Source organism: Carassius auratus, chromosome 40 (genome assembly GCF_003368295.1).
Source record: "Carassius auratus strain Wakin chromosome 40, ASM336829v1, whole genome shotgun sequence".
NCBI classification, from domain to species: domain Eukaryota; kingdom Metazoa; phylum Chordata; class Actinopteri; order Cypriniformes; family Cyprinidae; genus Carassius; species Carassius auratus.
The window spans coordinates 9,623,359-9,640,315 of NC_039282.1; the positions used below are offsets into that span (position 1 = coordinate 9,623,359).

A 16,957-nucleotide genomic window follows, 5' to 3' on the forward strand; every position below is an offset into this window, starting at 1 on the left:
GAGTCACAAGTCAATGAATTCAAGCATGTTCTGAAAGTAATGCTGGTAAGTGAATACTATTTATATTCTAATTAATTACATGATGTGGTGATTAATTAATCTAATTAATCGCACATCAAATTAGGAGAAATTACTCTGAAAAGATCATTTAAAGTCATTTTTGTGCAAAGCATCGAACAGAGGTTACAAAAAGTAGGTTCAGCAAGATTTTTTTAATATAAAATGTATTACATATACTTTTTTGGACCATGTGAGTAAATTATGACAGAATTGTCTTTTTTTGGTTGGGTGAACTATAATCATTTATTTTATTAATTTTATTATTATTACTGTAAAATATAAAATTATTTAATAAAATTACACTCAATAATAAAATTAAAATAATTAAGCTCTGCCATCACAGGAATAAATTACATTGTAAAAAAGAAACAGAAAACAGTTATTTTTAAATTCTATTCTAATAATATCAGGCATCCCGAATTATTAGAGTCCCAGTTCGCGGACCTTTCACGTTCTAATCCCCCCTCTTCTCCCACCACGCTTCCTGTCTGAAATACTGTCCTTTCCTTATAAAGGCGAAAAATGCCAAAAATAATCTTAAAAAAGTAGCAATGGCTCCAGAAACTTTTAATCTGTTTGGGATAAGAATGAATACGCCAAAACTCCTTCTAGTTTTAAAACCTACACTAGGCAAATGATACAAATCATCACTTATGTAGATGGGGGATGGTATCAGAGGGGAAATTGAGGTCAACAAACAGACACATTTGAGTGCTGTCCACCACTACATGTGGCATTTGAAACGAGGAGGATAACAGTTGGCCAGGTGCAGTAGAAAACCCCTGCCTCCTTGCTCTTCACCCTCTCTGGCACATCAACTCATTGCTTGTCCGCAACAAGCCACACGATTAAAACCTACCTTAGAAGCCTCCAAAACTCAAATAAAATGGCAAACTCAATCGGCCTCCACTGAAGCAGAAGTGAAAAAAAATCAAAGGCCTTCCTCAGAGGTTAGGGTACAACCACGCTAACGGCTTCCACGAAGGTGAAGGGCTCGGAAGTGTCAATCATCTGTACATGTCCCCACGGTGACAGACCCAGTTAGGAAAGCCTCAACATACTCTGACAGCAAGGTAGACGGAGGGGGAAGCTTAAAGGTCAGGTCTATCTGCTAAGGACAGGCAAAACACAGAAAATCACTATTGAATTCATTTACGGATCACAGCAAGGTGGGAACTAATGTTCTGCCTACAAAGTAACTTTTTAAAGACATGAACACATATGACAGGACAAATTATACTTCAGGATTAAAATGAGGATGAAGAAAAGTGAAAGTTTTCAATCAGTTTATAAAAAGATTAGGAGAGTCTAGCAAAGTTACTCTCTAATGGGAATCTCTAAATTCAGTTGACAGCTCATGAAGCCACTTAAATGGTGTTGAATCATCTTAAACCACAAATATCACATCCAGTTGACTAGAACAACTACTAAAGCAATGCACTTTTCAAGTCATTATAGTGACATTATCAAAGTTATGTGATTGGAAATAATGTAAATAATATGCCATGTTATTACAGAATTCCACTAATTAAATCTATTTTTGATTGATTTGAACATGGCTCATCCATGAGATCAATTAAGAATGAGAAAACTTCACAGACATGCCACATTCAGTATATGCAATTATAAATGTGATATCGTTTTTGAAGACCGTTACCTGCAAATCTCCATCTGGGAAAATAAATCATTATCATCACACAGACAACATATTTAAACACGGCATTAGGAATGAATCAATACTGACCTCTGTTTTCACTGTTGGCAGCTATTCCTCTGATGGCCTTGTAGTATGTCTGCAGCAACTCATCAAAATCACTCTTGCCACCACCACGTGGCTCAGTGATCACAGTTTTCTAATCCTCAAGCTTGTCCAACAGACCTGTGTTTATCCAGCGGTCGCTCAGTTTATCTAACATCTTATGGAAAACAAAAATTGACCATAAACTATTATAAAAAAAAAAAAAAAAAAAAAAAAAAAGACAATCTGATATTTTTATTATGTAGTATACATTTAGTCAAAATTGTTAGGATATAATATTAAGTCTATAATAATATGTAAGTCAGTTCACTGGGACACCATTGTTTTTTACATTTCTGTTCTGATGCAACACATTAGTATAATTAGTGTAGAATATTAATAGCAGTGAGCTACAGGGGTAAACAGGGACAATTTTAATACCAAACATAATGAAAACAAAATTATAGAATGTAAATGTCCGATTAAAAACTGCAATATTCATGTGGCCCCCATTAACAAAACAAGAATCAGTTGAAGAGGAATGTATGAACTATGGGTTGCCCAGTAATTTCTGTTTGCACTGTAAACACTGCTGGTTTGGACTTTAAATTATTTTTTTAGATGAGTAATGGAATACACTGCTCAGCCAGATTACACTGCACTCTAAATGCCTCAGAACGAAACATCACAGCAACACAGGATTCTCTTTTGCCTTCTCTCTAGTTCCCATTACTGAGAGCAAATAAACTGCAAGTTCAGACTGTTCATAATAAAAATCCCTGTTAGAGTGCTATTGTTAGTGCAAAAATGTCAGTGACTCCCAAAGGGGGAACAGTGATCTAAAAGCTCAACCACACAGGGAGCAACTCTTGTCTCTGCTGTACGCATTTTCCTCTTGAATAGGCATGCCTTTACAATCCAAGCAAATCTTCACTGGCTTGGAAATGTGTTCAACAAAAGTTCTGCTTGTGATCAGCAAAAAACTTTTCATGACTACAGGAATTTGTGGCTTCATTCAGATAAAAAATAACATAAGGAGTGCCTCAGGGCTCAGTATTAGGATCTTTACACTTTTGTTGTTTGGAAGACAGAAAACCTAAGCACGTCCCCACTTTACCAAGAAGACATTAAATTCACCAAAATTACTGCACTATAAAAGGGGTCATATGATGCTACTAAAAAGAACATTATTTAATGTATTTGGTGTAATGAAATATGTTTATGCGGATTAAGGTTAAAAAACACATTATTTTCCACATTTTGTACATTATTGTTTCTCCTCTATGCCCCACCTTCTGAAACGCATCGATTTTCACAAAATAATTTCTCTGAAAAGCGAGGTGTGCTGTGATTGGCCAGCTATCCAACGCATTGTGATTAGCCGAATGCCTCAACCCTGTGATGGAAATGTTACGCCCTGTCCGGCCAGAACGATGAGACAAAAACATAAAACCCAGTGTAAATGTGATATAAACATAATTTCATAATGTTTTTGGAAGGCAAAAGCCAAGTAGTTTCGCTTTCTCAATGAAACAGGGTCACACACCGCGGCCTTGAGTTTGCAGAGGCCGGATGCCTAGAGTGAGCTATGGTCTAGAGTGAGCCGTGACCAGCTTGAATGGCAGGCGGATTCTACGAAAGAGCAGCAACCACATGTGACGACCCCAGGCTGGATGCCACTTTGTCCCTGGTGAAAGTCGATTCGCTGATCCACAGTTCAAAGTTGATGAATTTTTTAGCCACTAGCACGAATCAGCCCCAGGCATGATGAAGCGGATATCGTACTCTTTTGGAAGGCCAAAAAAAGTAGTTTCACTTTCACAGTGAAACACACAGCGTCTATACGACATGGCGGCGGCGGCAACAACAATACTACAACGAGAACAAAAAGTATGCCTTCTTTCTTTGTGTGAACATCTGGGTGGCGTTATGCAAATATTCCCACATACTGAGGTAGATATGTGGGGCCGTGTTAGAACGAGCTGCTTCAGGGGGGAGTGGACGAGTGTTAAATTTTATAAAGAATATCCCTTTGGATTTGAGCCTTTGGTGTTTGCAACTTCACTGATCTTCTTTATTCACCAAGAGCTTGTAACACTCCAAGGAGAAAGGAAAATTCAGATTTCAGAATCGCATCATATGATCCCTTTAAATCACCTGAGGTGGCTGAGACTTCTGCACCATGAAAACTATTTTACACACTGATGTGACTGGAGTGCATGCACAATGTTTCATCAGGTCTGTGCTTATAGGAACAAACAAGCCACTTATCTTAAATAAAACATGACACTTGTGCTGAAGATGCAACATCAACTCATAAACGTCACTGTTTCAAAGACTACAGCAAACTAATTGTCCCTCATTTGCTCCAAATCCAATATGAATAAAATATGAATTATGAATGCACTCTTTCAGTAGAATGCCCACATTATACACCCTGTACTTGGAGGAAATTTCTGTTACTTCAGATTTCTGAGGAAGAGTTCATAACAACAAGAAAAAGGAGGAAAACTTGGAGACTTGGATGGTCTTTTTTGATAATTACCACTGATGGGTTTGGAAGTACTATTTTGCATCTTGCAATACCTTAAGGGTCAAAGTTATTAATTTAGGGGTGCATGATAAATATCAGTCAATAATTAATGCTTGTCAGTAAATCTGGTTCTCTAATCAGCCGTAAATTCCAACACGTGCATGATTTCACATAGATCAATGGTTACTACACAAATCCACCCTAATAATGACCGTGGATTTGCGCAGCTTGTCAGTTAACAATGGCTTTGTGTAGTAAACGCTCTCTATTTCATTAATTATTGGCCGATATTTATCCTGCACCCCTAAATTAATTTGTGATAGGTCTGAAGTGTAACCTGATGATGACCTGATAGTAAAATGCTGGTCCTTAAAAGACAAGGACACATGAAAGCTCTAAGACTCCTTGTATAAGCTTGTTGATATTCCCAGAGTTGTAATTTATAAAAGCGGGTGAAATACAATACAGTGCCACTGGAGTCCCTTGGCTCAAAGGGTAATGGTCCTAATGCTTTTATCTCACAGACACTGTGAGTAAACATCACTCTATGTCTGCTTCTTTGCAGTCATTTCATTACAGGCACATTTTCCACATCCCTCATCTTGACAGACTAGAGCTGTAGTTAAAAAAAATAATAATCAAAAGATGAGCCAGTCAGAGGTAAGGTAGAAACTCAAGAGTATCACCAGTTGTTTAATTATACAGACTAATTACAGCCTTCATATTTTTCAAGTTTTGAATTAAAAAATTGGCTTCTTTTACTTGGAGATGGAATTTGAATTAAATTGACCACAGGAAGATGAACAAAGTTTATTCAGATGTTAAATATGATGCAATTTATACACTAAATACAATTTTCTATACCCATTTATCCATAGTATCTATCTTATCTATAGTATCTCCCTACCTCCCTATCGCATCACTTATATCTATCGTATCACGAGGGATGCACGATCATGATTTTTCAGGATTTTTCAATTTCCGATTTTTTTTCTTCTATTTTTTATCTTTAAGCAACAAACAAGAAAGAAAGTAAGTGTGCATAAACAAGATGTTTATTTGGTATTTAATAGGCCAAACTGGCTTTTGGCTATTGAAAACAATAACCATAACCATCTGAAATTAAAGGCAGTAACTGCACAGTAAGTAGCCTACATTCAATACAAAAATAGATGGTACAGACATCAGCATTTAGCTTTTGTATTTGACTTGGGTTGAAACTACATAGAACTGCCCTTAAATTAAAAGATTAACTGTAGCCATGTTAAATTAAAGGCAATAACTGCATAGTTCTACAATCCAAACAACACAATCAGCACACATTCAATAAGATGTTTCTTAATCAGCATTCAGTATTTTAGTTTTTAAATTTGGTTTAAAATAAAGAAAAAAAAAAACTCTTTACCAGTGAGAATAAATAAAAGTATGCTATATAAATAGATTATTCCAAAATGTTAAAATCAAATAATGTTGGTGCGGATAAAACAAAGATGAAATGTGTTTCATTCATCCAATAGGGCTTGGGCACCGAGTTGCATTCTGGGACGTGGCGGCCATGTTGCCAGCTTCGCGAATTCAAACATACAGCAAGTTGAACGAGAAGAACAGAGTTTGGAGAAAGAAAAAAAGATGTCAAAATCGCGAAAAGGTTGTGGGATTTATAGGGATACGCTAAATAGGGATGCCAGAGACCAGTATTTGGACCAAATCGGCACTATTAACGGTTTGGATCCATATGAAATTCCCAACAAATAGTGGAGTACCGACGGAGACTTGTTGTCGCACTTTTGCATTACAGATATCTTCGGCTACCTTGTTTGTTTTGTGATCGCCTACACTTCAGAATAGTTCCGAAGCTACAAGTCATTGAAGTCTCATGTACAGTTCACAAATGGATGGGTTCAGGAGCTGCAAATCATAGAACCCCGGAACAGCGGCAAACAGTATACAGTAATCCGGTAAGCTGCACTCTAACGTTACCTAGCTGCTAGTTTAGTAACCGTTAGTGCTAACAACCATTCACACATGGACTTTTAACAATGTGTTTCAAAAGTGTAGTTAGTAGCTGTCAACCCTCACATTTTTTCTGGGGTTCTCACGTATTTGAGTTTTTCTTACTTGAAAGCAACCTTAGCATGATGTTGGGGCTTTTTAAGATAGCGTGGTTGTTGTGAGAGCACGATTTCACGCCAATCTGTAACTAAAGTCACGTTAGACCTAGCTTCACAAATCGCTTAACGTTAGTTAATGCAGCAGTTTTATAGTACGAATTTTTGCTATCAGCAGAGGGATAGTAACAAAAAGATAAATGTTGAAATTTCCCGTATTTTGGATGAGTAACTCGAGAAATTTTCTCTTATTTTCAATGTCGACTTAAGCTATATACATTAATATTCAGATGTTATGGTCTCTGTAGTCGCGCCTCCAAGCAGGAAAGCTGTGTAAAGTTAATCCATTCTCATTTTATTTTCCCCATGGCGATTATGTGTTGCGCTATTACACCCCACAATACAGCAACGGTTGAAAATGGTTAAAATAGATTTTTAATTAATCAAATTAAGACACAAGGATGAGAGGGAGTATGTCTAAACACTGCGCAGTAGTCCGAGTGGCTGTAAAGGAGGCAGTCAACGTGGCGGCCATGCCAAGTAATGACGTCATGACGCCCAAAAAATAGGGTAATGATTCACATCTATATTTTTTTTACTTGAGCTAATGAAAAATAAATAACTAGTGTCTCAAGTTTAAAAATATAGATGTCCATCATTACCCAAATTTTTAATTGGATGAATGCAACACTTTTTTCCAGTGTGCTACAGCAGGTGATTTTTAAATAAAATTAAGTCGATGTAATTTTAAGGTCAAATGAAAATAATCATCCTATGCAGAACTGACCTTTACTTCTGGCTATTCAAACTTGTATGCAAGTTCTACTTTACAAAAACAAAACAAAAAATATTTCAGTTTTGTCACAGTTTAGTCCGTTTCATTTCTCATCCAACACGCGAGAAGTTGTGCTGAACATCACTTCACTGTCTCCGCTTGTGTAGGCCGAGGAAAGGTACAGTACGCTCACGCAGCTTCAGTGAGCAGGAAAGGGACTCTTATTTTGTGCAGTCGGCTGTTCGTTTCCTGCTATGTGTGCCTCAGACGTGTAGCTCTGCACTTCCAGTACTGAACGGCTGCCCGATTACAATGTAGTCTGTGCACTCGGGTGCACTTCCGTGAAAATCGGCCGAAAAAAGACCAAAAACCGGCCGATTGCCAATCGCGTATTTTAAGTAAAAACCGGCTGGTTCCGATTTATGGCCGGTCGACCGATGCATCCCTACGTATCACTAGTATCTATCGTACCTACAGTAATTATCCATCCATCCAACTTATCACAAATATTAAAAGCTTGCAAACAAGGTTTTAGCTAACATTTAAACTTGGTCTTGACGATTTGCATTTTTAGTTAAAAAAATTAAATAAATAAATAAAAAGTTACATGACGACCCAGGGCACTCTGGAGGGATTATATCCCTTGGTTGGCCTGGGAACACCTTACGATCCCCCAGGAGGAGGTGATGGAAGTGGCTAGGGAATTCTCAATTCAATTCTGAATAGAATATTTACCTGGTATTTGAATTTTTATTACAAATTAATTAAACTTAGATTAAACATTTTCATGCATGCAAAACAACTGATAACACCTCACATTTGATCTCTAAAAAAAAAAAAAAAAAGCAATGATGGAATAAATGGACAGCATCCAGTGTTGCCAAATGAAATTAACCACTGCAAGTGTGCACTTGTGTTTTAAGATGTTTGGACAAGGAATATGAGTTTGTGGGGGTGGTGGAGATGAGCACATGGCCTTCATACCTAATTCATAGGCATTATCTGACAAGAGCAGTGCTGTTTCCACAGGGCCTAGACCAGGACACAGCAGAATGAAAATGTCAATCTTCACACTTGGCTGAGGCTCAGGTGCACAAACATGGCAGAAGTGACCCTACACCATCCCTCTCTGAGGTCAGTGACAGTGCCATCAAATAGATGGCATGAGCAAAAACGACATATATGCACTAGTACCAAATAAGCTCCAACAAATGATAAGATCGATATTTCGATTTATCTTTTTTTTTTTTTTTTTTGAATGACATTGATTCGATATCAATTGTCAAAAGCCACGGATCAATCTTTTCCGGTATTTCATCAAAAATTCAAAAGATCTGAGTAACGTGAATCTTATTACTCTTCTCCACTAGATATCACCCTTATTTACCTTGCACGATGTTACGACGGAAAGCCTGTCATGCATTCAACACTTATCATGACACCGAAGGTCTGGAATTCATGTCAGCTTTCATTGGCCAAGGCCCGCCCATAAGGCCGTTTGACCGACATGTCCAAAAACCAATCACAGTGCGTTTCGTTCATCATCATGTTTCGAGGCGTGGAAATGTCGCCACAATAACAGACTGGTGTGTAAAACTCTCTTTAACTAACCCTAACCCTAAACTTTAAATATTTCACATACTTAGCGTTTAGTTGATCCTGATAAGCGCTCGTCATCACAGTTTTAAACACGACGGCTAACTTCTTTCATGAGGGATTTGGCGACACGGTATCTTTGTTTCCAGGAGGAAGGTTAAAGAACGTGACACGTCTCACGGATATCCTGTATAATTCAACCAATCCAATGGCGACTTTGACATTCCTAAAGTGTTTCCACTTTTGTGTCCAATATTCATCAGACGTTTAGCCAACACTCTGTGGGTGTGATGTCTGAGGCTGAGACTATGGCTGAGATACTGTGGATGAAAACCAAGGACAGAGCCATACACATGATTCACACTCACGATTTTGTTTACAAACGTAACTTACACACATACTAAAGCACGGACGATGCTCGCTGTGTTTTCAGCTTCTGCTGTCTCACTATGATGATATGAATACACGAATATCATCTCCAGCTGCTCTGAGAGTCACTTCATTAGCATTTTACCATTTAATTTGAGAAAACTACTGTCATATCACATACACAGCGGCTGCAAGTTCCTCACAGCATCCCGTCAAAATAAAAGTATAGTTTAACGTTAAGAAACATCAGAATATATTGCTATTAAGCAGTCTTAATACTTACTGCTAATGCATAGTAATAATAACAGTAAACCTCTGATGTGCTGCACTCTATTTTAGCAGAACATGTTTTGAAAATGCAACATTCACTATTAAAATTCAAAAGTAACAAAAGGGGTATAAACAGCCATAATTCTTAGCTAATAAACAAAATTAGGCAAAGCGGCATGTCAGTGAGGTTGATGAAATAACCATCTTAATCTGAGAGAATCTTACTCTAACTATTGAAAATAATCAGACTGTTGGTATACATATAAACGTTGCTCCCCTTGACAGTAAAGAGACGAGGCTCACACCTCAGAGATGTCTGCACAAGAACGGGTTAACATTTAGAGAAGCTGTTGATAAAACAAAGTGGAGTGAAGACTATCCAGCGAAAATCTGCAGGCACAACAAAAGATGAATAATTAATTGTTGTTAGTCGACTAAATATATGCATCACTCAGCTTGTGTCACCATGCTAGATTAAGTCGACCGGATGCAGTTCTCTGAGGGGACATTGTGGCGAGGTGACACTGAGGCACAACTCTGTGCATTCTCTCTCTCTCGCTCTCATTTTCCTGCCACCTACTCTGCTCTTTATCTATTTTCCTCCAACCTTGACGCCATTCTGTGTTTTTTTTTTTCTTTGCAAAAGGCTTCTAAATAATGGACACACTTGGTTGTAGGGTGGCATAAATGAAACATAGGGCCCTGGTGGTGGCAGGAGAAGATGTGTAGCTGCTGTAAATAATTCAGCTGTCAAATATCAGTGACGATGATCACGCCAAGGACCAGAGTGGAGCCCCTGCCACCTGCCTGCAAGCACCCACACTCTTCAGCGCTGACACGGAGCAGGCCATTAGTGTGAGGCCAACAGTGAGAACTGAAGTCCACAGATAAGGAAAAAGATCTGTTGAAGTATAGATCTGTTGTTATCTAGTCAAGAGCTATAGCTGGAATAAGGGCTTGCCTCACTAATGGACAGCTTAAAGAAAGAGTTACACACTTTACAGTGGCGCGGCAGCACAGTACCTAAACATTTACTTTGATACACAACTGAAACTAAGTGATCAATGGACAGAGTACAATCAAAGCAATCCCTCTTCCTCCAGATAATAAGTACACTTAAATAAATAAATAAATAAATAAAAACTTTAGTGATGGGATTCAACTAACGTATCTACCATTTATTTCAAAATATCTATTTTTTAAACTTTAAATTATGATGTATATACAGTATATAGTGTATATATATATATATATATATATATATATATACAGTACAGACCAAAAGTTTGGACACACCTTCTCATTCAAAGAGTTTTCTTTATTTTCATGACTATGAAAATTGTAGATTCACACTGAAGGCATCAAAACTATGAATTAACACATGTGGAATTATATATGGAATTATATACATAACAAAAAAGTGTGAAACAACTGAAAATATGTCATATTGTAGGTTCTTCCAAGTAGCCACCTTTTGCTTTGATTACTGCTTTGCACACTCTTGGCATTCTCTTGATGAGCTTCAAGAGGTAGTCACCTGAAATGGTCTTCCAACAGTCTTGAAGGAGTTCCCTGAGAGATGCTTAGCACTTGTTGGCCCTTTTGCCTTCTGTCTGCGGTCCAGCTCACCCCTAAACCATCTCAATTCGGTTCAGGTCCGGTGACTGTGGAGGCCAGGTCATCTGGCGCAGCACCCCATCACTCTCCTTCTTGCTCAAATAGCCCTTGATGCCTTCAGTGTGACTCTACAATTTTCATAGTCATGAAAATAAAGAAAACTCTTTGAATGAGAAGGTGTGTCCAAACTTTTGGTCTGTACTGTATAAACATTAGATTATTTATTTCTATAACACAGTGTGTATCTCTGCAATAGAAATCACTTGACTCACATGTGCTATAGTTCCTTTACTGATACTGCTGAGACTTAAGTCAATATGCTGAGAGGCCTTGGAAGCTAATGGCCTACGCACTTTGACTTTGAGAGGATGCAAGCTGTACAGATACATCCACCAACCCCTCTTTTTCCACCTCAAGCGTCAGGCGCCAGCTTAGATACATCTTCACACAGACAGCTTGACGACATCAGTTCTAATGGCCCTTATCTTAATCTGCTTTAAAAGCATCCTGTGTTTCCACAAGATCTTTTCACCTTTCCTAGCCCACATTTAATAAGCAGGCCCTCTCAGCTGTTTAGCCCTTCTTGTCATTAGGTCATGCCAGAAAACATGGAACAATGTGGTTAACACGGTCCAAATGAGACGGGATGGAAGCTGCAAAACCACACCTTTAGAACCATAAAGGGCTTGTGTGTCTATTTGTATGAGTTATGAATGATATTGTTGAGGGGCCTGAGGGTGGTATTGCACAATTGGTGTCATGGGAACAAATAGCCAGAGCAGACACACATACACATGGTCCCTTGAAGTGGACAGATTTAGATCAAGTAAGAGTGTTGAAAAGTGTCTGGAGATATGGTCTGCTCCTTCTCAGACGGGCTCCAGAACCTCCACAGTCTCCAATGTGTCCCTAAACGGCTCAGTTGCGGATTAAATATTAATCCACATGGAACATTTATACATGGACACGATCTACAATAGGAAATTGACGTGGTCACTATATAAAGAAACTGGTTGTTGTGTTAAAGTTGGGGAACCATACTATGATCCTGGTAGGCTAAAGATATTGGATTAAATATATTGGAATTGTACACTTAATTTAGATCAACAAAGATGTACACACACACACACACACACACACACACACACATTTAAGAAAGGTAACCATCCTCTCTGAGGGTACATAATGACAGGCAGCTTGAATAGGGCTGGATTACTCATGAGCTAAACATAACAAACAATGAAGAACAAAGTAATTTTCAGTGACTTTCAATAATTGAAACTGTTACCTGAAAAGGGATACAGAAAAACCGCAAGCCAGCACTCAAAGGTTTCGTTCATTATAATGCATTAGGGCTACATATGAGCGCATATGGTCATAGTCTGACCAATGCTATTGAATTCTGAAGCAGTTAATTGTTGTGTTATGGTTAAGTGGATCCTCTACCGGAATGTCAGACAGCAACCACAGTCTCACACAGCATAAAGATTATATTTTTATAGTATTTTATGAAGAGCATCAGCATGTTTACAGAAATGCAAAGTTGTGGTCTCTAAGGCCTCCCAGTGGTGGCTCTGCAGAGCTGCGGTATCAATTTGACATGACTTACAGAAAAAAAAAAAGCTACTCATTGTTTAGAATTGTATTGCCATTTTATTGCCAGTTTATTCATGTCTTTAGCACTAATGGTGCAACTAAATTTGATTTGAACAAGCTTCTAAATCTGAGCAATAGTGATGCTTACGTTAGCCAGCAGCACTAACTGTAGAGAATACGGACTTTAGGTATATACCTTGTAGGATGACCGGAAGCAGAGAACCCAGTTTCAACAGCAGTGCCCCTACTTCATCCTGGCAAATGTCTCTGCATGCTGAAATGTGGCGCAAAGTTTACGACCCTGAGGCCCTGCACCAATTGTACCGACCCAGACCTGCAATATAAACAAACACACACCTATTATCCAACTCAGAAATTAAGTTACACAACCATTCATAAATGTTTTTGTGAAAGAAATTAACACTTCTATTCAGCAACGACACATTAAATTGATCAAAAATGACAACAAGGACATTTAATAATGGACAAATAAGTGCTGTCCCTTTGAATTTTATCAAAATGTTAATATTAAAATATCTACTCCGGACCTGTGACTTGCTGATGACGTGATTCGCCTCCAGCTGGATGGAGAATTTGATGCCCAGCTCAGAGGAAAAGGAGCCCATGGGAGAGAGGGTGCCCGAGGTCAGCACAATACTCCGTCGCTCAGATCTGAAAATGCCTGTCATGACACACATCACCAGCCATAGCATCTTACCATTCATACTCATACTGACATCATCCAAATGAGGTTTTAGAAGTACTGCAGCAAGAATAGTTGCTCTCACCACGGCACGGTTGAGGCACCAAAAGCTCAGGGTGTGCACCAGAGTTTTGGTGTGGGTGCTCTGTCGGCGACGGTGGGGTTGTGCAAAAAAGCCTTGAGCATCAGGCAGGTCCTGCGGGGTGGTCCACATGAAGCTCTGCTGGAGGGCCACAGAACCTGGACATATTTACAAAAAGAAAAATCAAGTAAAACTAACAGATTAATGCAGATTAACTAAATTGGTTGAAGTGGCTTACTAGAGCATGTAGTAGAAGATTTAATCAAAACTTTTTAAAAGACAAGGATTTATCAAGCACACTAAAATACTTTGTAAGCTATTTACATGTATTAAACTAGGTCTGGATGACCTGTAAATCATTCAACACACATTTTTGATGATTTTACTGGCAATATTATATTAGGCAATATTTATTTGGCCATGAAGTTTCCTGAAGACTGTGTCATTAAACTAATATTTCAGCAACCCTCACTGTACTGAATTAGGACAGCGATGTTTTAAATATCAGTAGCAAAAACATTCACTGTTACTTACTTTTTCAGTTTGTTTTGAATTTATGGTTTCTCTGTAAAAGTTATACTGAAATCTTGTCAACTTTTTAGAAGCACACCAGCATAAAAGATATGGACTACTAGAAGCCATAAAACTTCAAATGTGATTTCAAGGGGTCTTTAAAAATCACTTCAAAAAACATTTTTAGAGATAGTAAGGGAAGAAGAATGATGTGTAGTTTGTGATAATGACCTACAATTTTGTCTGAAAAGAAATTCCAGCACCATAAAGAGGCTTTTGAGCATTGACTGAGTGCTGGAGCTGATGGTGGGAACCTGCACCTTATCTTATCTCCCGTTCACCAGCCCGAGCCGCTCCGCCTTCTCCAGCAGCACTGCCAGGTTTTTCTACAAAAAGCAGATTAAAAAAAGTGGACAGACTGTTAGTATACTCCTTCTGGTCAAAAGGGAGGAAGATACATGCAGGAAGGATACCTGTAGCAAAGAGAAGGTGTCTGCTGTGATGCCAAAGCCATGGAAAATGCCAAGAATCTCTGTCCCCATCCAGACCTTACAAGAAGACTCATATTCACGCTCCTCCAAGCTATTGCAGCTGTCCTGCACCCAGCTTTATAAATGTAAGGAAGCAGATCAAATTAACCAAAAAGAGTCACGCAGCTCTCCAACATATTAAAACTCATGATGAAGCAGAAAATTGATAGCCCAATGAGTATAATGAGACTTTGAAATGAAACTTTTGGAGAAAAGATGGGCAATACTTGGTGAGGCTGCAGCAAAAGGCCAGCAGAGGCCTGTGTTGATCACGACGAATGTTGTGTGTCACCATTCCATCAATCTCATCACGTGGCAGCAACAGCTGAGCTTGGTTCAGATTGTAACTGGCACTCTCACGGGCACACTCCTCTATGTTATGAGCCTCATCCAGCACCACAATCTGCTCTTTCAGATTGATTTCCATCAGGATCGCAGCTTAGCACCAAGAAGCACAAGATCCTCAATGTCCCAGGCATGATGTAGCCCATGAACCCAGTGTAACGTGTTCTGATCATGCATTTTAAGCACATTGTGTTAGTACCGACATGACAGACCCTGAAAAGACATGAAAATATATAAACAAACAAATATTATTATTTCAATGTTTGAGATGCACTTGCCAAGACTTAAGCAACATAAGTGGTAAAGCATAGCTAGCTCCAGCAAGACCAAGGTTGTTGGTTTGAATCCCAAGGAATCCTTGAAATTATAAAATAAACAGTTCATGTACTGAAAAATGTATAGATGTTTTGATGGAATAAACCCACATAACAGTTGGATATCCCTTACTCTTCCTTTTTTTTAAAATGTTTTTTATGCAATTATTTAGGCAGGTGTATCCCTTCAGAAAAGAGGAGTATGTGTGCACTTTCAGTTTCCAGTTTCGTGAGTCACTGGAACCTGTAACATGCTGCTGAAAGGCTGACGGCAGCTTCCAGTATACATACTCAAAGAGGGATTAACAGTCAACCTAACAGTCAGGTTTAGACCGTCACAGGATAAATGTCAACCCGATTGTGCCGTTTTGATCCTCCTGTCCTCCAACTCTTATGAAGGTGATGATGGCACTGCTGAGGGGTGTGCGACCTAACGACAAGTGTCTGAAAACCCTATGCTCTTCCGAGTAGGGCTCATAAGAGGACACAAGAGATGGGACCCCAGGGAGGCTGAGGAAAACGAAAACTCGCTTGGGGTTGCAGGGTTGTCGGCAGGGTCTTCCCCGCTTTCATGTGCAGGGGCGCAACACAGTCGAGAGGTGAGTGGACACCTGTGGTGTAGCATAAAAGGTATCATTACAAGGGCCGCCCGATGGTCAGAGACTACAGGAACAAAGTGCGTTTGAAGCCTTTGACAAGTTTGTACAACAAAAAAGGTCTGTATGACTGATTGGGGATATTATCGCCTGTAACTGTTCTCCATAGCTTTAGTGACAGAGATTAAGTTTGTGAAACCTTAAAGCAAAGGTTTGGGTTTCATTGTCGCCAGCTCGTCTACGACAGTGTTACAGTGAAAGGAGAAAAGGGCTCACAGAATAAGTGGCCACACTTGCTGTTGGCCTGCAGGCCACTGTGAAGATCAGGAAACGAGGTGTTTGGTTCCACAGTAAAGTGTGGGTCAATCTCCGTTCACAAGATCCAATTCAAGAGATTCAGTAGCTAACAAATTCCTGAAGAGTGGATCGCTACTTACTGTAGGCCCAACACTCAAAGATGAACAGGGTAGAGGCCATTACCTGTACACTTATGTAGGTGGTCAGTAAAAATGGTGGGTGCATGGGTTATCTTTTGCTATATATACACACACACAAAAAACATTATCACACAAAAATCTAAAATGAGACCATTCTAATAATGTTCCACAATTTGGACCACAAAAACTATCCATCTTCATTCAAACGCTGTTTGCAGCCAAAGAAAAAAGCCCCACACCACAGACAGAAACTGTTAAGGTACAGCCACATAACTGTTTTTAGTGGATCTTTTCAAATTGGCATCCACACAATCTGGAATTTGAGCTGAGGGGGAAAGATCTCCCCACAGAGATTTCGCAGCAGGTTCAAGTTGGTCACTTGGATTCACCTCACTGACAAAGCTCTTTGGTTTAAAAGTAACTTTTGTATAGGCGGTGCTTCAAAATTGCAGAAATGATGCTAATGTAACCATTTCCACCATTATTATTTCACACTACTTCACTCTTTGTTTGGTTAAAGTCATCATTGCATTAAACAACATTGGCCTAATTGCAATTTTTCAAGTCGTTGGAACCAAGATGTTTAAATACAAATGGCAACAAGAAAAAAAAAAAGTGTTATATATTATTTATTTATATAATTAAAATATTCTAATATTCATAGAATATCTTCTTCACATGAAAAAATATTATACAAATATTAAATCAAAGCTAAATTTAAAATAAGTATTTTTAAAATCCATTTATTCCCTTTTGGCCTAATGTACCCTGAATT

General features: G+C 38.7%; 1 pseudogene; it reads right to left on the reverse strand.

Moving 5' to 3' along the window:
- LOC113058910 (Fanconi anemia group J protein-like) overlaps window positions 1-16,957 on the reverse strand; it is a 35,804-nt pseudogene that overhangs the window by 4,993 nt on the left and 13,854 nt on the right.